Source organism: Pongo pygmaeus, chromosome 2, assembly GCF_028885625.2.
Source record: "Pongo pygmaeus isolate AG05252 chromosome 2, NHGRI_mPonPyg2-v2.0_pri, whole genome shotgun sequence".
NCBI lineage: Eukaryota > Metazoa > Chordata > Mammalia > Primates > Hominidae > Pongo > Pongo pygmaeus.
Window position 1 is genome coordinate 5,600,710 of NC_085930.1, and position 24,325 is coordinate 5,625,034.

Here is a 24,325-nt window from a genome sequence, read left to right on the forward strand (position 1 = left end):
AAAGCTTTTTGAGAAAAGAAAATAATTGCTGGTATAAGTTTTGCTACAATTTAACTACTGAACAGATTTCAGTATGGAAGTCTTCTAGGTTTTCCTTCTTATGTCACTTTTAGAGTCCTGCACCATTTACAGTATACTTGGGCTTTCAAATAAAAATGTGTAAGTTCAAAAATAATTATAGTACATAGTTTATTAAATGTTTTAACCCTCATGGAGACTTTAATTTTCTATGTAAAGATAGACCTAGAAATGCCAACATTTGTTTAAGCAAGACACAAATGTTATTGCACATATATTTTTTAAAAATTTGATTCAAAATCTAAGAAACTAAATATTATCCAAAATTATAAATCCAAATATTCTAGCCCTAGTTAAGGTGATCTCCAAAACGTGATTCCTGCAGGATTCCTTTGTTGTTTGTCTTCTAAGAATATTTTGTATTTACTAAATAGATAATAATTTTACTAGTTTCAGTAACTATAATTGCAAACCACTGCTTCTGATTGAGAAAATCAGTTGCTGATTTTAATTAAAATAATTCCAGTCATATAGATGGAAATCTAATAATTTAGATAACATGTATAGCTTTAACTCAAATAAATGCTAATTTTTAAAATGTTTTAAAAATTAAAAATTCTTTCTGTTGAACCATTATTAATTTTTGTAACAGTAAGAAAACAGATTTGCTGAATCTTATATTTAACAAATCTTTTGCAGAAAGAAAAAAAATAACCTAAATGTCTTTGATTCCACAGTTAGGCCAATGGCTATTCATTGAAAATTACTTTATGGTAAAAATTAATTTATAGTTCATTCAACTTAATAACCAAATAGATTAGTTTTTGAATATTATCTCCAGTCCCTGCCATTTAAATAATTTACTAAGTGGCAGTGATAGACTAGGAGGGAAAACTGAAACAATATTTAAGACTCAATATAATGAGAGAGGAATCCTTGGATCCTTTACATCTTACTCTGTGCTTCTCCAGTAGTTCATTGTGTGTATCATTTGTGATAAATCATGGATTCCTTGCACTAAATCATCATCATTGTCATCTAAAGGCAGTCGGAACTTACCAAAGTATAAATTACTACTCAAGAGAAAGCCACACTGGATAATGCATTCATATATTTTTTGAGCTTCTGAAATATCTTCTGATAAAATAATTAACCAGATAGTACTGGGTTTGAATATTTATTAGGTCCCGGGTGAGTAGGTATCAATCTTCTATTACTCATTTTTTAAATAAAGGTAAAAAGTTGCTTGGCCAATCTTTATACATTTAAAGGGAATAGAACACTATATTTTTAGGAATTTATTCAACAAAGCATTTAACTCATCTTTGTTGTCAATATGTACTGTGAATAACAGGTATAAAAATGGACTTCAGGGGATTCAAAATCACAAACAAAAAAATACACAAACCTTTCACCTTCAACCAATAAAATTTAATCTAGTGATTTATTAGAAAAAAATTATTCTTTTGAATTTAACACTAGCATCTTTTCTTTGAATAGCCTTTCTGAATTCAGTGCAAAGATTACATGCTCACAGTACTTACCACATATTTTTATGATATATGCATAAATTTTCTTACTACTCTAAAAACCTTGAGGACAGAGACAAATCTTTGTTAGAGTTCTGTCTTCAAACACAATGAAGTGAATATCTAAATTTCAATAAATACTTGAGGAATTAATGTAAGAAGCATTGGTAAGGAATATTGTCATTCTGATTCAGTTCAAACCTGTTTGTGAATAAAATACTAAGGTTTGTGCTTAAATATTTTTATTTTGAAATTATTTGTATATCTAGCCTAACTTGTTAGTTTAATTTTAATGTTAAAGAATGAAGAAAAATGTGCGTGCCTGGGACTTTTATTGAATGTATATTTTGCTTTATTTTATCAGATAATATCTCTAAATAAATAAATCTTACCATGTTGCTTTAAAATATACTCTACCTTCCCATCAGTATTCATACCATCCTCCTGAACACACATATACAAACTCATAAAGTTAAAAGAGGCAGTAATCAAGACATAAAAATAGACATATATATTGATAAAATAGAAAAAATAGTCTGGTAATAGAACCACAAATTTATTTTACAAAGGCCCGAATGTAATTCAGTTGTAGAAGTCTAGTCTTCCAAGAAACAGCACTTACAAATTAGATGTTATTATATAAAAACCAACTTGATGGCCAGGCGCACTGGCTCACGCCTGCAATCCCAGCACTCTGGGAGGCCGAGGCGGGCAGATCACGAGGTCAGGAGACCAAGACCGTCCTGGCTAACATGGTGAAACCCTGTCTCTACTAAAAAAATACTACAGGGGCGTGGTGGCGGGTGCCTGTAGTCCCAGCTACTTGGGAGGCTAAGGCAGGAGAATGGCGTGAACCCGAGAGGCGGAGCTAGCAGTGAGCCGAGATCGCGCCACTGCACTCCAGCCTGGGTGACAGAGGGAGACTGCGTCTCAAAAAACAAACAAACAAACAAACAGACTTCATATGAACCATCCTCCCAAATGGAAGAGCTATAACTATAAAACTTCAGTAGTTAAAAAAATGATGATTTGTGTGTGTGTGTGTGTGTGTGTGTGTGATTTTGCACTAGACAGATGTTACTTAGGACAAAACCAAGCATAAGCCACACACACACACACACACACACACACATATATATATATTCACACATATACATATATATATTCACACATATACATACATATATATATATATATAAATCTCCATCTCATTAAAATCTTTTCCTCTTTGAAAGTTGCTGTTAGGTAAAGGGAAAAGAGAAGTCACAAACTGGAAAAATTATTTGCAAAACACTTATCAAATGCCAGATTTGCATCCAAAATATGTAAACATCTTTTATAACACAAAAATAGAAGCACAGAAAAACAATAATAAAATGTGCAAAGTGTTTCAGCAGACATCTTTAGCAGGAAGAAAATGCAAATGGCTAAAAAGCATTTGAGAATATGCTGAGCAAATGCAAATGAAAGTCATAACTGAAATGTCATGAAACCACTGCAATGGCTAAAATTTTTAAAGATTGACAATGCTTATTAATGACGCTCAGAATTTGGAGCAACTAGATATTTCATACATTGGTGCTGGCAATGCAAAATTGTATACTCATGTTGGAAAACTCTTAGCAGTTTCTTATGGAGGTAAAACACTTATCTTTTATGACCCTTCTATTTTGGCCCAAGACATTTTACCTGAAAGAAATGAAAACGTGCACATAAAGACCTGCATGCAACTGTTCATATAAGCTATATTCTTAACAGTAAAAAGAAAATGGAAAAACTTATACAACCCAATATCCATAAACTGCTAAGTAGATAAACAAGTTGTGGTATGTCCATTTAATAGGATATTATTCAGCTATAAAAAACAATGAATTGTCGATACATAAAATAGCATGGATGAAACTCAAAAGCATGTGTTAAGTGGTAGAAGACTACAAGATTCCATTTACATTCATTCTGGAAAAGACAAAACTTTATAGGGAGAAAAAACATGACAGTGTTTGTTTGCCAAGGTCTTAGGATGGGTCAAAAGGATGGTCTACAGAGACAAAAGGCAATTTTGGCAGAGAGGAAATAATGGATGTGTTGTGTATTTTAATTGTGATGGTATTTATACAACTGTATACAGTTATCAAAACACTTCAAACTATAGATTTGATATGTCAGTTTAATTGTATCTTTATAAAAATCATATACTTAACCATCTTAAAGATGTTTGCCCAACTATATTATTTAAGTGAAACCTGTCTCCCATATCTGATCCTCCTTACTTTGCTCTACTGTCTATTTTTTCCAAAGCATTTATAACTTCATAATTATGTATTTATGTATAAATGTATTTATTTTTTGAGATGGAGTCTCACTCTGTTGCCCAGGCTGGAGTGCAACGGTGTGATCTCAGTTCACTGCAACCTCCACCTCCTGGGTTCAAGTGATTCTCCTGTCTCAGCCTCCCGAGTAGCTGGGATTATGGGCACATGGCACCACGTCCAGCTAATTTTTTGTATTTTTAGTAGAGATGGAGTTTCACCATGTTGGCTAGGCTGGTCTCAAATTCCTGACCTTAAGTGATCCACCCTTCTCGGCCTCCCAAAATGCTGGGATTACAGGTGTGAGCCACTACGCCCGGCCATAATTATGTACTTATTTATTTAACGGTCTATTGTCTATGTCTCTTGCTAGAATAGAGCTTTCATGGAGAGTATATTTAGTGATGTATCATGTAAATTCTCTAATCAAGATTGGGTCGCTCATTACCCACAGTTTCTATAAGTGTTGAAGATTGAACAACCAAGATGAGTCTTTGTCTAGGAATTTATCTAGCTTCACAAGAACCAAGTAACTCAATCTCACATCCCCTTCCTGAAGGAAGCACATACTTGTTGACTTTTCTCAGATAAGTAAAATATGGCCACAGACAAACTTTGTTTTTATAGGGTGCAAAATATAAAAATAAATTTTATATTTTAAAGTGTTTTCAAACAGGAGGAAAGAAAAAGAAGAAGGAGAGAATATGTGACAGAGAATGAATGTGACCCAAAAAGCCTAAAATATTCACTACTTAGTCATTATAGAACAAAGCCTAAAATATTTACTACTTGGTTTTTACAGAAAAAAAGTTTGACAACACCTCGACTGGCGACACAGATATAAAATCTAGTCTACTATTCCTAGGGGTGTTACTCTAAAGGGACATTCATGAGATTGGCTGAGGCCTCTTTTCTCTTACTCTGTGTACGTTTCTTCCTTAACTGCTCCAGAGTTGTTGATATCATTGACATCCCCAGGTAAAGGCTCTGCATGAAAAATGCTTTCAAAATCTATATCCCAGGAAATCTGACCTACGACAACTAGTGCTAGATTGGTCCAAGAGAGTGTATTCTAAAGTGAGACGTGAGATGTGGACCAACCGCTGGTCAACTAGTAATGAAGACCCTTACTTTTGTAGTGGATAGAACACTAAGTGCCCCGGTATATTGTAGCAGTGCAATTGTTAAAATTTTACTGAAAGCCAATTAGGATAGATTATCAGTAAAATTTCAGTAAGGTGAGGGTCTGGGAAAATGTGTTAATTATAGCAACAATGGAATTAGACAGGCTTTGCTAAGTATCATTGTCCCACTAGTATAGTGAATGAAAGACTGAGGATGCAGTCACCAAGTAAATGGAAAATGTGAATGGTAGATGTCCTCCTCAGCAAGATTTTTAAAAGTTCTTTATCACTTGCATGCTGAAAAAACTAAAGTCCAGGCTTAGGAGTTAATAATAAAAGTAATAGAGGGGCATACAGAAATTTAAACGATCAAGTCCTCAAGTCTCCTATGCCAAGGTCAAGGCTTTAGTTGAGGCCTTAACGATACACAGAGAACTTCCAAATCAAAGCAGACAAAAATTAAAAAAAAAAAAAGACACTTTGCTTTGAAAACTTTTAAATCCCCTAAACTCTCTGGAGATATAATTCAGTCCTTATTAACGGCTAGTGTACTTCTTGCTTGAAGAAAATATACAACATGAACCTGCCTCAAAATCTATATTCACCTTCCCACGTTGTCACCAGATCAACAAGTATGTCAAGTCATGCACCTTCAAGAATTTACAGGTGCAAGAAGTGGCGAACCTGCCAAGATAGGAAAGGAACTATACCCCAAAGAACTATGCGGCCTAGCCAACATTCGTTGCCAAAGCTAGCAGAGTACGGATAGCAGTAGATAGATTCGAAGGTTGCAGGATTGCTGAGGCAGAACATAATGTTTGATAAAGGAATATTTATCATAGGGAATTCTCTCCTTGGATAAGCTTATCTCCCTGGCAATGATTGTCAGAGAGGGCGTTAACATTTCGCCAAGATGGCTTTTGGAAATTTAAGAAGATGATTGCCCACATTAAATAAAGTAGGAATGTCAGAACTACTGGTTGTGCTAAGGTAGATATAATACACGTGTTAGTCAGGGTTCCCCAGAGGAACAGAAACAATAGGTTATATACATAGAAAGAGATTTACAATAAAAAATTGGCTCCCATGATTATGGAGGCTGAGAAGTTCCAAGACTGGCAAGCTACAGACACCTGGGAGAGCTGATGGTATAGTTTTAGTCTGAGTCCAAAGGCCTGAGAATCAAGAAAGCTGATGGTAAAAATTCTGGTCTGAGTCTGAGTTTCAAGGCAGGAGAAGATTGATGACCTGGCTAGAAGACATTTAAGACAGAGGAAATGAATTCTCCTTTATTCAGCCTTTTTGTTCTGTTTAGCCTTCAGTGGATTAGATGAAGCTCACCCACATAGAGAGGGCAATTTGCTTTACTCAGTCCACCAATTCAAATGTTTATCTTATCCAGAAACAGCCTCGGAGACACACGCAGAATAACATAGCCAAATATCTTGGAACCCTCTGACTTAGTCAAGTTGACATAAAAATAGCCACCCTAGCAAGTAATCACCCTCATCAGTCAGTTATATTAGGTTTAGTTCTTTAAAAATATCAACAAAATTGACAAATCTTGAGCAAGATGGACTAAGAAAAAAAGAGAGAAGCCTGAAATTACTAAAATCAGAAATGAAGCTGGGGGCACTGCTACAAATTATACAAAAATAAAAAATATTATTAGAGAGTACCATGAGCAATGGTATATTAAGAAATTGGATAACCTCTATGAAATGGACAAACTCCTAGAAACGCACAACCTACCATGACTAAAACAAATGAAAAATCTGAAAAGACCTACAAATAGTAAGATTAAAACAGTAAAGAAAAAAAATCTCCTGACAAAAAATAAAATATAATAAAAGCCCTGGACCTAATGGCTTCAATTGTGAATCTACCACATATTTAAAGAACAAATAACCCCAGTTCTTTTCATGCTTTTCCAAGAAAATTAGAAAAAGAAAAACCAGGAGGAAGTACTTTCTAACTCATCCTATGGAGCCAGCATTACCCTGATACCAAAGCCAGACAATGATACTACAAGAAAAGAAAACTATAAGCTAACATCTCATATAAACATTAATGCAAAAATCCTATACAAAATACTAGCAAATGGAATTCAAAGCATATTGAAAGATTTCTACACCATTACCAAGTGGGATTTATTCTTGGACTGTAAATATGGCTCAACATATGAAAATCAATTGACGTAACAGACCACATTAACAGAATGAAGCACAAAAAAATACACGTAATTATATCATGATATAGAGAAATAATTTGACAAAAGTTAACTCTCTTTTATTAAAAAAATCGACAAACCAAGAATAGAAGTAAACTACCTCAACATAACAGAATTCATACATGAAAATCTCACTGTTGGTGAAAATGTAGAGAAGTTGAAACCCTTCAACCCTTCAAATGTGGAAGTGACCCAAGTGCCCAAGAGAACATCACACTTTTTGGGGAAAGACTGAATGTTTTGTTCCTCTAAGATCAGGAACAAACCAAGGATGCCTGCTTTCACCACTTCTATTCAACATAGTGCTGGAAGTCTAGCCAGAGCTACTGGGGAAAAAAAGGAAATAATAGGCATTCAAATTGAAAAGGAAGAAATAAAATCATTTCTGTTTGCAGATAATATGATCTTATGTGTTACAGTCCTAAAGATTCCAGAATAATATTGGTTAGAACTAAAAAAACAATTGGCGAAGTAGCAGGATAAAAAGTCACCACAAAAAAAAACTATTGCATTTCTATACACTAACAATGAGTAAGCTGAAAGGAAAATTATTTAAAAAGCTCACTTTATAATAGCATCAAAAAGGATAAAGTACTTAGGAATTAACCAAGAAGTTCTAAGACTTGTACAGTGAAAACCATAAAACATTGCTAAGAGATATTAAAGAAGATGTAAATAAATGAAAACACATTTGATTTTCATTGATTGGATGGCTTTATATTATTAAGATGTAATTGCTACCTGAAGCAATCTATAAATTTAATGCAATATTTATCAAAGTCCCAATGACTTTTTTTTGTAGAAATAGAAAAAGACCTCCCGAAACTTACATGGAATTTTAAGGAAACCCTTAATATACAAAACAATGTGGAAAAACAGAGCAGAATTGGATGACTAACAACTTCTGATTTCAAAACTTATTACAAAGCTACAATAATCAAAACAGTATTGTACTGCCATAAAGAGGAACATATAGACCAACAAAAGAGGAAAGTGAGTCCTGAAAGAAACCCTTGCATAAATGGCCAAATGCTTTTCATCAAGAACTCCAAGACCATGCAATGGGGGAAAGGACAGTCTTTTCAATAAAGGTGCAGGGAAAATTGTATATCTATATTCAAAAGAATAAAATTGGATCTTTAACACCATATACAAAAATTAACTCAAAAATGGATTAAAAACCTAAACATGAGGCAAAAAACTAGAAAACTCAAGAAAATAAAGGGCAAAAGCTTCATGACATTGGATTTGAAAATGCTTTTTTAGCTATGATAGCAAAGGTACATGTAACAAAAGAAAAAATAGACAAACTGGATTTCATGAAAATTTAAAACTTCTGTGCATCGAGGGATACTATCAACAGAGAAAAAAAATCTACTGAATGGGAGAAAATATTTTAAAATCATACATCTGATAAGGGTTAATATCCAGAATATGAAGAGAACTCTAAAACTTAGCAATAGAAAATAATCGTTCAAAAATGGGCAAAAGATATGAATAGACATTTCTCTAGAGAAGATGTCAAATGACAAATAAGCACATAGAAAGATGCTCAGCATCCCATTAGGAAAAAGCAAGTCAAAAACACAATGAAATACTACCTGAAACCTATTAGGCTGACTACTATAAAACAATCATAAGACAAAAAACAAAACAAGCAAACAAACAAAAAACAGAAACTAAATGTTGGTGAGGATGTAGAGAAATTGAAACACTTTGCATTCTTGGTGGAGATATAAAATGATGTAGAAAACAGTATGGCCATTTATCAAAAACTTACAAATAGAATTATCATATGATCCGGCAATTACACTCCTGGGTAAATACCCAGAAAAACTGAAAACGGGGTTACAAAGAGATATTTGTACATGCATGTCCATAGCAACATTAGTCACAATAGCTAAAATATAAAAGAAACCCAAATGTTCATCAATGGATGAAGGAATGAGCAAAATGTGGCATATACGTGCAATGGAATATTATTCGGCTTTAAAAAGGAAGGCAATTCTGGCCAGGCGTGGTGTCTCATGCCTGTAATCCCAACATTTTGGGAGGCTGAGGCAGGAGGATCACCTGAGGTCAGGAGTTCAAGACCAGCCTGGCCAACATAGTGAAACCCTGTCTCTACTAAAATACAAAAGTTAGCTGGGCATGATGGTAGATGCCTGTAATCCCAGCTACTTGGATGCCTGAGACAGGAGAATTGCTTGAACCTGGGAGGCAGAGGGAGCAGTGAGGTGAGATCGTGCCACTGCACTCCAAACTGGGTGACAGAGCAAGAGTCCATCTTAAAAAAAAAAAAAAGAAGGCAATTCTGACATTTGTTGTGAAAAGAATAAATCCTGAGGACTTTATACTAAGTGAAATATAAGCCAAACCCCAAAAGACAAATATTGTATGATTCCGCTTTTATCAAATATGTAGAGTAATCAGAGTCATAGAAATAGAAAGTAAAATGGTGGTTGCCCCAGGCTGGAAAGAGACAGAAAGGGGAGGTATTGTTTATGGGTATAGAGTCTCAGTTTTACAAAATAAAGAGTTCTAGAAATAAACGGTTGTGATGGTTGCCCAAAATATGAATGTATTATATCACTGAATTGTAATTAAAATGGTTGAGATGACACATTTTATTTTATGTATATCTTGCCACAAAACTTGGAAAAAAATGTTGTCTGCAATGATTATCAAGATAATAAAGAGAATATAAAAGAATTCATGTGATCTTAAATGTCCACATATATTAAATCTTTACAAAGAAATCTCCAGTAGCATGGTGTCTGATAATGGCCTTAAGGGAGAATTGCTTATTAGTGACTTAAAGGAAATCATGTCATCTATTGAATTACTAGCATTATATCCTCTTGCACCTGGACTTTCCTTGGAGGTCACCCTTCCAAACATTAACCAGATTTGACCCCACTGAGCTTGAGAGCTCTGATGAGCTCATAGCCCAAGGTGGTGTAGTTTTAAAGACTGCATTGCAATAAGAATATATCTGTCATAGATGAAAATGCAGGAGCATATTTATGTCTTCATGTAATACATTCATTGCTTTTTATGAACCTAAAGTTCTCCAGGGAGTGAAACAAATTCATGTAACGTTTCTGCGTGTTACAATTTGTATTTTGATCTCTGCTTTAGCTGACAGACTTTTTTTTTTTACAATAACCAAAGCACTCTCAAGCGAATGTACAAACGTAGACATTTAAAAAAATTAGCTTACTGATTCAAGTTAAAGGCAGTAGTCACTTATTCTGAATTTTTAAATTTAATTTTTCCCCATTTTCAGTTGAAAAATGCAATTTCAGATTGAATTTTGTATGAGCTCCAACATTGAAGTGGGTGTTGCTTCTCAGTGTGCCACTGAGGTTTCCACTTGAGACATTCATGGCTAGTTCTCTACAGGTATAAATAGAACAAATCTTTTTATGTTTTTTTTAATGATTGAAAGAATATACATTAAGCATCCACTATTTGCAGGTATGAAGTTACAAAAATGAATAGGTATAATATATAAGAATAAATTATATAAGAACAGAATAAATCACACTCTTATTGTAGAGCCCAACAAGTAGACAAATCGGACCAATAGGGCTGTCCAAATCTGACTGATAAGGGCATCTGGAAACAGATAGGACTCCACACTTTAGATCAATTACTTCTAACAGATATGCAAAAACTTTTATTTAAAAAAATATTTCCAGATGTTAAAAATATTGTGATAGAGCCCAAATGTCTGCTTTGATTCCTATCAAATGTATGGACCTGGGAAAATCATTTTAACAGCTTGGGCTGGTGCTGAGTTGCATAGATGAATAGAATCTAGTTGCCAAGTTGCATAGCTTCCACATAGTTCCCAAGATCAAAAGTGATCTGAGGACTATATTTCATAAAATCCTGTTTCTTGTCATGGCTCTGACACCCTCTGCTAGGTCTCCTGAGAACCTGTGTGTTCCACTGCGGTAGATCTTCAATTGTCTAATCAGCAGTGCTCTCTGACTTTGGACTTTGGTGCCCCGGGGAATCATCTGACTCACTAACGTAATCACTGGTTGTTCCTCAAGTCCTACATTGATTTGACACTGTCATTTTCTGTTATTGGAGTCTTTCAGAGGAAGATCCTACAGAAGATATTTAGATATCCTAATTCTCTAGCTTTACCACTCAGACTTTTTCTTTTCATTCAGGACTCACAGGTTGGAGGGCCTGAGAAGTTCTCTTGATTGTGGGGAAAAGAGGATTAAGTCAGAAGGATTTACACCCAGCCTCATCCTGTACTCTAAACCATTATTCAGCCAGTAAGTCTTTCAGATTTAATTATGGGTATTTTCTGCCATGTCCTTCTTCTTCTGAAATCTGACAGGAATCATATCTTATCCCTGCTTGAATACCTCGTATTATAATGCCTGGCATTTGTCATAAGAAAAAATGGCTTTTTGATTGTAAGAGTAAATTATGACTGTCTCTTGGATTCTATGCTATTTTGGTATTTTCTTTCTTTTATGACTTTTTCTTACATGTTTATTACTTCTAGTTGCCACCTTAATTTTGGTGTTGTACAGAATTTCACACTTAACTTTCTTATCTTCGTTTGTCATCAACTTTCTATGTGATCTCAAGTGATTTTTAAGTGCTACTTATAAGAAATAATTATCAAATCCTTGAGATTCTGTCTCTTTCCCAAAATCCAGACTTGCATATTGAATGTCCTATTCGACTTCTCTATTTGTAGTTTCCATAGGCGCTTAAACTCAGCATGATCAAAGATGAACTGGTAATACTCATGCCCACATTTCTTCTTCCTTTTGTGTTTACTATCTTATTTACTGCGTGCCTTAACAACCAAAGCTGGGAAACTGAGAGATTTCTTGGCTCTACCTACTCCTTTAGTCCCCATTGCCAATCATTTACCAAACCCATGTATTATAGGTCCCACTTAAATAAATTCATTTATTCAATTATTTCCACATGTGTCAAATTGTTATTGCATGCCACTGGTATCATGCAGTGCTCTAGGAGCTTGAGGCATGAGAACAAAACCAAATAAGTTCTCAAAGAGCTCACATTTCCAGAGATAGACAAGAAATAGATAAGCAAATTTTAAAAAATATATTATCTCAGGTTGTGTTTAATTCTAGGAAGAAAAACAAAGCAAAGATGCAGATAGTTAATCGCTAATTGTTAAGGAAGAAGTGGTGGTTTCTGAAGGCTTTTCTGAAAATGAGTCTGAGCAAATGATATGTATTAGAATGAAATTCACAGATAGGTAGGGAGAATGTTCAACAAGCTATGAGATTTGTAAGTTGGAATATGCTTGGCATGTTGAAGGAAGAGCAAAGTAATCTAATATCATAACGTAGATGGTTTTAGAGAGGTAGACTAAAGCCAGATTATGTAGGATATTACAGGATTTTGTGGATTTTATTCTAATGAAAACCTACTAATTTTAGAAAATGGGAATAAACCAGTCTGATCTCTCAGATATCTGAACTCTAGTTATGTGCTGGTAAATATTTAACAATGTGTTCTGGAAGAGGAAAGGGAGCATGTGCTAATATTTATGTTGTAAATACACTCATCATGGTCAAATTCAGGCTATCAATATAACATTACTGAATATGGAATTGGGAAGAAATGTACACAATTGGCTCTCTTGAGCTATAAGAATTAAGTAAGGACTGTCTCCTGATTTTTTCAGTACCTCTTTGAGTATTTTTTGACTTATTCTTTACACTTTCTTACCTTAATGTACCATTTAAATGCTATAGCATAGCACTACTGTACTTGTTCTGACTCTTATCATCTATACCTGCAGTCTTCAATAGTCTAGTGTTCTTTTTTGGTTTCTGAGCACTTGAAATGTGGTTAACGCAACTGAGAAACCAAATATTTAATTTTGTTTAATTTTAATTGATTTAAACTCCCAAAAGTAAATTTGATTCAGTTATCACAAAAATTTTGAGTATGTTTGGATCAACTTGCATATGTAAGACTTTTTCAGTTGTAAGTTTTATAAAATCAAAGTGCAAAATGCAGATCGAATATTCCCAGTGAAAACTTAGAGTCTGAATTGTTGTAAATATAAAATGTAAATATGTTGTAAATATAAAAGACAGGCTGGGTATCTAATAGTGCGTATGAAGAGAAGAATGCAAAATATCTGATTACCAATCTTTTAAAAACTGATATTTTTTAAATGCTAATATTTTAAATACATTGGATAAATAAAATCTATTTTTGTATTAATTTTAATTTTTTACTTCTTTGGAACATGGCCACTAAAACATTATATTTCTATTAGACAGTGTTGATCTTAATTCTTGCTACTCCATGTGTAATCCATAAACCAGCAGCACTGGCATTACCTGAGAGCTTTTTAGAAATGCAGAATCTTAGGCGCTATCACAGCTCTACTAAATACAAAAATAAATTTTTACAAGTTCCCTGAGGTGGTTTATTTGTATGCACATTAAATCTAGAGAAGCGTGGATCTAAACAAAGATGAAAGATTAGTTTTTGCAGTCTAGTTCCCTTCAGTGCTACCTTGCTCTCTACTGTTCTCTCTAAAACTGTATTCATCTTTATTTAAAACCCATAAATGGTACAAGTTAATATTTACATAAAGCCTAAACTTCTTACTTAGCCAGGCACATAAGGGGCTTTTAAAATTCTTATTTATTTTACAAGTGGCTTTTCGATACTAACTATCCAATCTCCTCGTCTGCATCTAAAATTTTATACACAATCATTAGTGAATTACTTGATCTCCAAACACATTGCTATTTTCTACTCCTTGGCTTTTCTCTGTCTTGCATATTTTTCTCTTTCTAGTCAACATGGGGACATATTTCTTGTAAGATGAATTATCCAAAACTTTAAAATAAGGGAAAAAGAAAGACTGCAGCTCCTTTCAGTATCATACTGAAGAATTGTTTATTAGAGCCACTGAATGATTTTTTCTTTTCTAGGACACTATGCCATTGTTTGACTGCTATTACCTAACAATTAATGGCTTAGACTTTCAAAAGTTACATGTTAACCTGCATATTTGCCCCTAGTAAATATGCAAATAATTTTTATATGGTGAAAAGACAACCTAAGAGGTTATACTGCCTTGCCATGAAGAACATTAATTGTATCTATTGATATTCTCTATCTAATGATAGAGATATTGCTATCTAATGAAATCTCTATTTAATTACTTTACTTTTTAAAAATTTTATTTTTATTTCAATAGTTTTGTGGGGGTATAGATGGTTTTGGATTACAAGGATTTTTTTTTTTTTTTTTTTTTTTTTTGAGACAAGAGTCTCACTCCATCACCCAGGCTGGAGTGCAGTAGTACCATCTCGCCTCACTGAAACCTCTACCTCCTGGATTCAAGTGACTCTTGTGCCTCAGGCTCCGGAGTAGCTGTGATTGCAGATGTGTGCCACCACACCCAGATAATGTTTTTTGTATTTTTAGTACAGATGGGGTTTCACCATGTTGGCCAGGCTGGTCTTGAATTGCTGAACTCAAGTGATCTGCCTGCCTCAGCCTCCTGAAGTGCTGGTATTACAGGCCTCTGTCACCTTGCCCAGCCCATGGATCCTTTCTTCAGTGGTGAATTCCGAGATTTTAGTGCACCTGTCACCCAAGCAGCATGCAACGTGCCCAATATGTAGTCTTTTATTTTTCACTTCCTTCCCAACCTTCCCCCCACCACTGATTCCTCAAAGTCCATTATATCATTTTTATGCCTTTGTGCCTTCATAGCTTAGCTCCCACTTATAAGTGAGAATATATAATATTTGGCTTTCCATTTCTGAGTTACTTCACTTAGGCCAATGGCCTCCAGCTCCATCCATGCTGCTGCAAAAGACATTATTTTATTTTTTTAATGGCTGAGTAATATGCCATGGTGCATATATAGCACATTTGCTTTATTCACTCCTCGGTTGATGGGCACTTAGGTTGGTTCAGTATCTTTGCAATTGTGAATTGTCCTGCCATAAACACGTGTGTGCAAGTGTCTTTTTCATATAATGACTTCTTTTCCTTTTGGTAGATACCCAGTAGTAAGAATTGCTGAACTGAACGGTAGCTCTACTTTTAGTTATTTAAGAAATCTCCATACAGTTTTCCACAGTGGTTTCACAGATTTACATTTGCACCAGCAGAGGAAAGTGTTCCCTTTTCACCACATCCACTCTAACATCCACTGTTTTTTGATTTTTTAATTATGGACATTCTTATAGGAGTAAAGTAGTATCTCGTGGTTTTAACTTGGCATTTCCTTGATGATTAGTGATGTTAAGCATTTTTTCATATATTTGTTAGCCATATATATATATCTTCTTTTGAGAATTGTCTATTCATGTACTTAGCCCACTTTATGATGGGATTGTTTTTTCTTGCTGATTTGAGTTCCTTGTAAATTCTGGATATTAGTCCTTTGTCAGATGCATAGTTTGCAAAGATTTTTTCCCATTCTGTGGGTTGTCTATTTTCTCTGCTGATTATTTCTTTTGCTGTGCAGATGCTTTTTAGTTTAATTAAGTCCCATCTATTTAGCTCTGTTTTATTGTATTTGCTTTTGGGCTGTTGGTAATGAAGTCTTTGACCTAAGCATTATTTAGAAGGGTTTTTCTGATGTTATCTTCTAGAGTTTTATGGTTTCATGTCTTAGATTCAAGTCTTTGATCCATCTGGGTTTGATTTTTGTATAAGGTGAGAGATGAGGATCCAGTTTCATTTTTCTATTGTGGCTACCCAGTTTTCCCAGCACCATTGGTTGAGTAGGGTGTCCTTTCCCCAACTTATGTTTTTGTGTGCTTTGTTAAAGATCAGTTAGCTGTATGTATTTGACTTTATTTCTGGGTTCTCTATTCTGTTCCATTGGTCTATGTGTCTATTTTTATACCAGTACCATGCTGTTTTGGTAATTATATAGCCTTGTAGCATAATTTGATGTCAGGTAATATGATGCCTCCAGATATATTCTTTTTGCTTAGTATTGCTTTGGCTATGCAGGCTCTTTTTTGGTTCCGTATGAATCTTAGCGGTTTTTTTGTTTTGTTTTGTTTTTGGTTCTGTGAAGAATGATGATGATATTTTGATGGGAATTGCATTCAGTCTTTAGATTGCTTTTGGCAGTACGGCCATTTTCACAATTTTGTTTCTTCCCATCCAGGAGCATAGGATGTGTTTCCACTTGTTTGTGTCATCTGTGATTACTTTTAGCAATGTTTTGTAGTTTTCCTTGTAAAGATCTTTCACCTCCTTGATTAGGCATATACCTAAGTATTTTATTTTAGTTTTTGCAGCTATTGTAAAAACAACTGTGTTCGTGATTGGATTCTCAGCTTAGCCATTGTTGATGTATAGCCATGCTACTGATTTGTGCACATTGATTTTGAAACCTGAGACTATACTGAATTCATTCATCAGATCTAGGAGCCTTAGGATTTTTCTAGGCATACTATCATATCATTTGTAAACAGTGATGGTTTGCTTTCTCTTTTCCAATTTGGATGCCCTTTATTTCTTTCTCTTATCTGATTGCTTTGGCAGGACATCAAATACTATTTTGAATAGATATGGTGAAAGTGAATATCCTTATTTTGTCTCAGTTCTCATGTGGAATGCTATCAAATTTTTCCTATTCAGTATGATGTAGGCTGTGGGTTTGTCATGTATAGCTTTTATTACTTTAGGTATGTCCCTTTATGCCAATTTTGTTATGAATTTTTATTATAAAGTGATGCTGGATTTTGTCAAATGCTTTTTCTGCATCTATTGAGATGATCATATCATTTTGTTTTTAATTCTGCTTATGTGATGTATCACATTTATTGACTTGTATATGTTAAATCATCCCAGCATTTGTGGTATGAAATCCACTTGATCATGATGTGGATATGGTGTTGGAATTGGTTAGTTAGTATTTTGTTGAGGATTTTTGCATCAATGTTCATAGGAAATATTGGTCTGTAGTTTTCTTTTTTCGTTATGTCCTTTTCTGATTTTGTTATTAGCATGATAGTAGCTTCATAGAATAATTTAGGGAGGATTCCGTCTTTCTCTATTTGTTGGAATAGTTTCTGTAGGATTGGTATCAATTCTTCGCTGAATGTCTGGTAAATTCCAGCTGTGAATCCATCTGGTCCAGGAATTTATGCATTTCCTTTAGATTTTCTAGTTTGCGTACATAAAGGTATTCATAGTACCTCGAATGATCTTTTTTATTTCTGTGGTATCAGTTGTAATATCTACAGTTTCATTTCTAATTGAGTTTATTTGGATGGTCCCCCTTCTTTTCTTGGTTAATCTCACTAGTGGTCTATCAGTTTTGCTTATCTTTCCAAATAACTAGGTTTTTTTTCATTTATCTTTTGTATTTCCTTTGTTGGTTTGTTTCATTTTCACTGAGTTCTTCTCTGAGCTTTGTTATTTCTTTTATTCTCCTGGGTTTGGGTTAAGTTTGTCTTTGTTTCTCCAGTTCCTTGTGGTGTGACATTAGATTGCCTATTTGTGGTCTTTCAGACTTTTTGATGTTGGCATTTAATGATATGAACTTTCCTCTTAGCACCACTTTTGCTATATTCCAGATATTTTGATAAATTGTATCTCTGTTGTGAAATATTCTATTTCAAATAATTTTTAAATATTCCTCTTGATTTCATTGTTAACCCCAAAATCATTCAAGAGCAGATTATTTAATTTCCATGTATCTGTATAGCTTTGAGTGTTCCTTTTGGAGTTGATTTCCAGTATTATTCTGTTGTGATCTGAGAAGGTACTCGATATGATTTTGATATTCTTAAATGTATTGAGATTTGGTTTTTGGCCTATCACATGATCTATCTGGGAAAATGTTCCATGTGCTGATTAGAAGAATCTCTATTCTGCAGTTGTTGGGAAGAATGTTCTGTAAATATCCACAACTTTCATTTGTTTTAAGGTATAGTTAAATCCATTGTTTTTTTGTTTACTTTCTGTATTAATGGCCTTTTTAGTGCTGTCAGTGGATTATTGAAGTCCCCCACTATCATTATGTTCCTGTCTATCTCATTTCTTAGGTCTAGTAATAACTGTTTTCTAAATCTAGGAGCTCCATTGTTACGTGCATATGAAGTCAGGATTGCAATTTCTTTCTGTTAGCCTGATCGTTTTATTATTATATAATGTCCTTCTTTGTTTTTTTTTTGTTTGTTTTTGTTTTTGTTTTTGTTTTTACTGTTATTACTTTAAAGTCTGTTTTGTCTGATATAAGACTAGCTACTCCTGCTTGCTTTGGTTTCCATTTGCATGAAATAGCTTTTTCCAATTCTTTACCTTAAGTTTATGCAAGTCCTTATGCATTAGGTGAGTCTCCTGAAGACAGCCCATATATTTTATTTACTGAGGTGATGATTCAGGCTTCAGGCCAATAGGAAAGGTATCCATGGTAGGCATTGGTTATAGCTAAAACAGGTGAGTAGCTGTAATACCCCATGGTGAGCAGAGGTCCCAGCCTTGATGAAGGTGGTTGAGGGAGCTCTCAATTAGATATGCTGAGGTTTTATCAGGGTGAAGGATGAGAACTACCTCAGTTCCCCTGTCAGGCCAGCAGGAAATCTCTCCAACTCACAGCCTCACTCCTGTCCCAGTGTTGCAGAGATATGGTTTGGATGTGTCCCCACTCAAATCTCATCTTGAATTGTAGCTCCCACAATTCCCACATGTTGTGGGAGGAACCAGGTGGGAAGTAATTGAATCATGGGGGTGAGTCTTTCCCACGCTATTCTCACGATAGTGAATAAGTCTCATGATATCTGATGGTTTTATAAAGGGAAATATCCCTACACAAGCTTGCATCTCTTTCTGCCACCATGTTTGCTGTGCCTTTCACCTTCTGCCATGATTGTGAGGCCTCCCCAGCCACGTGAAACTGTGAGTCCAATAAACCTATTTCTTTTGTAAATTGCCCATTCTCAGGTACGTCTTTACCAACAGCATGAAAACAGACTAATATGGTAAATTGGTACCAGTAGAGTGGGGTACTGCTGAAAAGATACCTGAAATGGAATTGGGTAGCAGGCGGAGTTGCAAACAGTTTGGATGGCTCAGAAGAAGAGAGGAAAATGTGAGAAAGTTTGGAACTCCCTAGAGACTTGTTGAATGGTTTTGACTAAAATGCTGATGATGATATAGACAACGAAATCCAGGCTGAGGTGGTCTCAAATGAACATGAAGGACTTGTTGGGAACTGGAGCTAAGGTGACACTTGTTATGTTTTAGCCAAAAGACTGGCAACATTTTGCCTCTGCCCTGGAGATTTGTTAAACTTTGAACTGGAGAGAGATGATTTAGGGTATCTGGCAGGATACCCTACCCTTTGCTAAGGAGCAAAGCATTCAAGAAGTGGCTTGGGTGCTGTTGAAAGCTGATATGGTTTGGCTCTGTATTCCCACACAACTCTCATCTTGAATTATACTCCCATAATTCCCACATGTTGTGGGAGGGACCTGGTGGGAGAAAATTGAATCATGGAGGCAGTTTCCCCCATAATTTTCTTGTGGTAGTGAATAAGTCTCATGAGACCTGATGGTTTTATAAGAGGTTTCTGCTGTTGCTTCTTTCTCATCCTCTCTTGCTGCTACTATGTAAGGAGGGCCTTTTGTCTTCCATCATAATTTTGAGGCTTTCTGAGCCACGTGGAACTATGAGTCCATTAAACCTATTTTTCTTCCCAGTCTAGGCTATGTCTTTATCAGCAGCATCAAAATGAACTAATACAAAAGCATTCCATTTTAAAAGGGAAACAGAGCATAAAAGTTTGGAAAATATGTAACCTGACAATGCGATAATAAAGAAAATCCCATTTTCTAAGGAGAATTTCAAGTCAGCTAAAGAAATTTGCATAATTAATGAGGAGGCAAATGTTAATCACCAAGACAATGGGGAATATATCTCCAGGGCACGTCAGAGACCTTTGTGGCAGCCCCTCCCATCACAAGCCCAGAGGCCCAGGAGGAAAAAATTGTTTCATGAGTGATGCCCAGAGTCCCTCTGCTGTGTGCAGTGTAGGGTCTTGGTGCCCTGCATCTCAGCTTCTCCAGCTGTGACTAAAAGGGGCCAAGGTACAACTCAGGCTGTGAATTCAGATGGTGTAAGCCCCAAACCATGGCAGCTTCCACAGGGTGTTGAGCCTGTGGGTGCAAGAATTGAGGTTTGGGAACCTCTGCCTAGATTTCAGACGATGTATAAAAATGCCTGAATGTCCAAGCAGAAGTTTGCTGCAGGGATGGGGCACTAATGGAGAACCTCTGCTAGAGCAGTGTGGAAGGAATATGTGGTGTGGCTGCCCCCACACAGAGTCCCCACTGAGGTGCAGTCTAGTGGAGCTGTGAGAAGAGAGCCACCATCCTCCAGACCCCAGAATTGTAGATCCACTGACAGCTTGCATTGTGTGCCTGGAAAAGCCACAGACACTCAACACTAGCCAGTGCAAAATCAAAGGCAAGGGGGTGAAGCTGCCCAAGACCATGGGAACCTACCTTTTGCATCAGCGTGGCCTGGATGTGAGACATGGAGTCAAAGGATATCTTTTTTTTTTTTTTTTTGGACCTTTAAGATTTGACTGCCCCTCTGGATTTCAGATTTGGATGGGTCCTTTAGCCCCTTCATTTTTGCCAATTTCTCCCATTTGGAATGGATGTATTTTCCAATCCTATAACCTCATTACATATAGGAAGTAACTAACTTGCTTTTGATTTTACAGGCTCATAGGCAGAAGGGATTTGCCTTGTCTCAGATAAAACTTTAGACTGTGGACTTTCAAATTGACGCTGAAATGAGTTAAGACTTTGGAGGACTGTTAGGAAGGCATGATTGGTTTTGAAATGTAAGGACATCATATTTGAGAGGGGCCAGTGGCAGAAAGATATGATTTGACTGTGTCCCAACCCAAATCTCATCTTGAATTATAGCTCCCACAATTACCACTTGTTGTCGGAGGGATGCAGTGGGAGGTAATTGTATCATGGGGGTGAGTCTTTTCTGTGCTATTCTCGTGATAGTGAATAAGTATCATGAGATCTGATGGTTGAGATCTGATCATGAGATCTAAAGGGAAGTTTCTCTGCACAAGGTCTCTTCTCTTTCTGACACCATGTGAGATGTGCCTTTCACCATCTGCCATGATTATGAAGCCTCTCCAGCCATGTGGAACTGTGAGTCCCCTAAACCTCTTTCTTTTGTAAATTGCCGAGTTTGGGTATGCCTTTATCAGCAGCATAAAAACAGACTAATACATGCTATTCAGATCAGACAGATATCTCTTTTTATCTGTAGGAATGTTTATATTCCAAGTATAAAAAATTATGACTGCCTCCTGTGCAGGCATGAATCTGGAGAGTGCTCCTTCTACGAGACTGCAATCACCGTGCATTATTCTGGGAAGGCTATCTTTAGGTACATCCACACTACGTTCCCATGGGAGAAGCCCCAGTTGTGTCTCCAGTGGTGTATCAGGGGGCAAGAAGGACCCCTTCTTTAATACCCTTCATGATTGTGGAGGACACCTGCTCATTGGGGTAAGGGTGCAGACTTTCCCTACTACATCCATCAGTGCAATTGTGTCTCTGCTGTAAGAAACTTCCCAGCATCAGAAAGATCTAAAGGACTATGGTTCAGATTATTTGGTCCCCTGGGGTATTCCCTTGATGTGGTGTTCTCCCCCTTCCCCTATGAATGAGACTTCCTGAGAACCAGACTACAGTGATTATTATTGCTCTTCTGTATCTAGCCGTCTACTGGGGCTATCAGACTCTAGGCTGGTGATGGGAAATGACTACAAGGGATCCAGTGATGGAACATATCTTCAAGTCTCCTAGCAGAAGATACCAGCACCTGCTCTAATGGAGGTAGCAGAAGAGTGATGCAGACTGTGTGAGATTCCTTGGTTTTAGATAGGCTTAGTGTGCTGACTTTCTCAAATGCTGATTATACTAGTAGTGAACTTCTCAGGTGGAGAGGCTCAGGACCTCTGGTTTGCCAGAGTGTTACAGTCAGGGGTGATAGCTGAGATCACACAGGTATTTTCTCCTTCCTGGGTGCAGTTATTCGACAGAGAGTTGCTGTAATGGCTTGTGTTGATTGGTGATATGGTTTTGCTGTGTCCCACCGAAATCTCATCTTGAATTGTAGTTCCCATAATCCTCACACATCCTGGGAGGGACCAGGCAGAGATAATTGAATCATGGGGGTGGTTTTCCCCATCCTGTTCTCATGATAGTGAGTTAGGTTTCATGAAAACTAATGATTTCATAAGGGGTTCCCCCCTTCACTGAGCACTCATTCTTCTTTCTGCTGCCATATGAAGAAAGGCATGTTTGCTTCCCCTTCCACCATGATTGTAAGTTTCCTGAGGCCTCCCAGCCCTGCAGAACTGTGACTCAATTAAACCTTTTCCTTTATAAATTACCCCGTCTTGGGTATGTATTTATTAACAGCGTGAGAACAAACTAATACAGTAAATTGATACCAGTAAAGTGGGATGCTGCTATAAGGATACCCAAAACTGTGGAAGCAACTTTGGAACTGAGTAACAGGCAGAGGTTGGAACAGTTTGGAGGCCTCAGAAGAAGACAGGAAGATGTGGGAAAGTGTGGAACTTACTAGAGACTTGTTGAAAGGCTTTAACCAAAATGCTGATAGTGATATAGACAAGGAAGTCCAGGCTGAGACTTGTTGGGAACTGGAGTAAAGGTCACTCTTGCTATGCAAAAAGACTGGTGGCATTTTGCATATGCCCTAGAGATCTGTGGAACTTTGAACTTGAGAGAGATGATTTCGGGTTTGGTGGAAGAAATTTTTAAGGGACAAAGGGTTCAAAAGGAAGCAGACCATAAAAGTTTGGAAAATTTGCAGCTTCACGATGTGATAGAAAAGAAAAACCCATTTTCTGAGGATAAATTCAAGCCAACTGCAGAAATTTGTACAAGTAATGAGGAGCAAAATGTTAATCACAAAGACAATGGGAAAAATGTCTCCAGGGCATGTCAAAGACCTTCACAGCCACCCCTCCCATTAGAGGCCAGAGGCCTAGCAGGAAAAAATGATTTTGTGGGCTGGGCCCAGGGTCACCTGCTCTATGCAGCCTCAGGACATGGCATCATGTGTTCTAGCTGCTTCAGCTCCAGCCATGGCTAAAAGAAGCCAACATACATTTCAGGCCTTTGTGTCAGAGGGTGCAAGCCTCAAGTCTTGGCAACTTACATGTGGTGTTAGCCTGCAGGTGCACAGAAGACAAGAATCAAGGTTTGGGAACCTCTGCATGGATTTCAGAGGCTACTTGGATACACCTGGATGTCCAGGCAGAAGTTTGCTACGGGGCAGAGCTCTCATAGAGAACCTCTCTGCTAGGGCAGTGCAGAAGAAAAATGTGAGTTGAAGCCTCCACACAGAGTCTCTCCTGGGGCACTTCCTAGTGGAGCTGTGAGAAGAAAGCCACTATCCTCCAGATCCCAAAATGGTTGATCCACTGACAGCTTGCATCATGCACCTGGAAAAGCCGGGTGGGAGGGAGTCTGTACACTGCAAAGTCACAAGGGCAAAGCTGCCCTAGGCTGTGGGAACCCAGCTCTTGCATCAGCATGACCTGAATGTGAAACATGGAGTCAAAGGAGATCATTTTGGAACTTTAAGCTTTAATGACTGCCCTATTGGCTTTCAGAGTTGCATGGAGCCTGTAGCCACTTTGCTTTGGCCAATTTCTCCCATTTGGAATGGACGATTTACCCAATGGCTGTACCCCCATTGTATCTAGGAGGTAACTTACTTGCTTTTGATTTTACAGGTTCATAGGTGGAAGGGACTTGCCTTGTCTCAGAGGAGACTTTGGACTTGGAATTTTGTGTTAATGCTGAAATGAGTTGAGTTTTGGGGACTGTTGGAAGGGCATGATTGTGTTTTGAAATGTGAGGACATGAGATTTTGGAGGAGCCATGAGTGAAATAATACGGTTTGGCAGTGTCCCCACTGAAATCGCATCTTGAATTGTGGTTCCCATAATCCCATGTGTCATGGAGAGACCAGGTATAGATAATTGAATCATGTGGGCAGTTTCCTCCATCCTGTTCTTGTGAT